The following is a 2,691-nucleotide window of genomic DNA, read 5'->3' on the forward strand; positions in this document are numbered from 1 at the left end:
TTCTAAATTCACTACATCTAAAGTCATTCCCAGGAAGTAATTTTTATGTTTTTATTTTTGAAGTTATTAGGAAGTGAAGTTGTAGTATTATAGAATATTGGATTAATTTTTTGGATTGTTATCACTTCTTTGGAAGTCAATAAAACATCACTTTCATAGAAGGTAAACAAATTACACCTACATTTAAAGTGGTGATAAATGTTATTCTGTTGGAAGTACTTCGTCTTAATTTTGCTGGACCGTATACATTCTAACGTTACTGACTAGCTGACTAGTTCATCATAGCACACTCTAAACGGTTGATGTTAGAAAGTTGAATTATTGGACAGGACATTGGTCTCACAATATATCGATCCACATAGAGAGCATGTTATGAAATTTTAATCATTAGTCACAATGTATTGATCACTTGCATAATCAGATATATTCTAAACTAATAACCTTTTGGAAATTTACCCTTTTGTCATTTCTTTTTCGGTACTAAATATTGTTAAATGTTATATTTTCAACGTTAAACGAATACAAAAACAATTTCATTAACACAAACGAACTTTCAAACAAATAATTTCTGTTATTTTTGCCACGACATTAGCAAAAACATATGTTTAAAGGGGGCTGCACTTTTAACCCTTTGATTAAAAAGAAAGGTTGCATATATTTCGGTTTTAAGGGCAACATTATTTGAATTGAACACGTTATAGGTATGTGTGTGTGCAGAAATACATTTTTTCACAAAAGGACTCAAAGAAGGCAACGAGGCAAAATAAGGGCAACATTTATGACAGAAAAGAAATCACCATAAAATTTCATATGTTTTTTTAATTAGTCTTTTAATTCAATTGTAAATAAATAGTTACCCCCAGGGGCACTATGCCTTGTACCTCTAGTATGTGGGGACTATAGAATATATTTGATCATCACCAGTTGATCAAATGTATTCTTTGTTGTTTGACATGGAGTCGAACCAGATATCCACAGATATCTGAGACCACGGTAATAGAGAGCTTGCAGGTCAGAGTCACCTTTGGGGTACACAGAGTGACTGTGGTTTAAAAATAAATTCGCGAGAAGAGAATGTCGTTTAATAGACTTAAATTTTAATTCTGAATGATTTGACATGGAGTCGAACCAGATATCCACAGATATCTGAGACCATGATAATAGAGAGCTTGCAGGTCAGAGTCACCTTTGGGGTACACAGGGTGACTGTGGTTTAAAAATAAATTCGCCAGATGAGAATGTCGTTTAAAAGACTTAAATTTTAATTCTGGATAAGTTTGGTGCTTTTGTCAAAACAACATATACGGCATAGAGAAGTGAACTTGGGAAACAAACGCGTTGAAGCCTTATTAAGTGGGAGTTAATAGGCAAGTCAATGGATTTATGAATTCAACAGTCAATAACCAATAGAGTATCAGTTTTTTTGAATATAGTCAACAGAGTAGTCATTAAACTATTCCACAGTTTAGTCAATTAACTAATTGTTAGACTATTAAGTAAATATTCAAATGACTAACCCATTGACTAATTTATATAATGACCATATGTAAAATTAAGTACTATTTGAGAATTTTATATTTGAATCAAAATAAACAGGTTAGGTAATCTTGTTAGGTAAAATAAATGCCACGTTTGCCAAATACATTAACTAGTCTGGTCGACCGGAGGTGGTGGATTCGATTCCAACTTGAGGCACTGGTTAAGGAGCGCACAACAGGCCCGAAAGAGGCCATATGAATATCATTCTTTTAAACTAACTAACTAACTAACTAAGTAACGGTTGTATGAGGCTAGGTAAAAAATAAACCGATTTTAAACATTTTCGTCTTATCTTTTATCAACTTATCTTAAAAATTGCGACCTGTACCGTGCACACAAGGTTTCATAGGCACACAGACGAATGGATGGAAGAACAAACAGACGGACATAGATTAGTCAACTTAGTAAGTGATGTGTTTGCCCATTTGTTACATTTTAAATTACGTTAAAATATAAAACAAACACTTAAATAAAAACTCTTTTGGCTTATGTTAAGCCCACTGCTTTTTTTCATCGACATTATCTTCTCGTTCGATCATATTCACATGCTTGGCTCTAAGGAATTTGGGCCGTTTCGTGTTCGGAGCGGAGTCTTGAAATAGTTTAATGATCACGGTTCAGATAACATCGGTAATTATGTTATTAAAATGCTCACATTTACTTATACATAGCATTTTAAGTTATTATTTATAAGTTGTTATTAAAGTACTTCTATGTAATCAGTATAATATGTAGTAGACATTGAAAAGTATGTTAATATGTAAAAGGTTGCAATTGCTAGTTATTACCTTATTTCTCATATTCAAATATTTTAGAAATCATATGTATAATTCAAAGCAAATTTCTATATCAAACTTAAGAAAAAGATCATGCATAAGAATATAAAAGTAGATCGATCTGATTCCACTGAGAGATCTTAAAGTTTTGCAGTAAAACTTTAAATTTTCATAACTCAAAATAGTTTTAAATTGAATTTTTATTTGATTTATTTATCAAAAAGTTGCAATCAAATTATTATCTAATTTCTATGACAATTGAAAATACAAATATTTACTCTGTACACATACAAATTGATTTACCCCAAAATCCCGTAGCCGCCACTACATTAAAGTAAATTTAATTATTCAATTTCTTTTTATTTTGCTTTCTTTT

This window comes from Lucilia cuprina, chromosome 6 (genome assembly GCF_022045245.1).
Source record: "Lucilia cuprina isolate Lc7/37 chromosome 6, ASM2204524v1, whole genome shotgun sequence".
NCBI classification, from domain to species: Eukaryota; Metazoa; Arthropoda; class Insecta; order Diptera; family Calliphoridae; genus Lucilia; species Lucilia cuprina.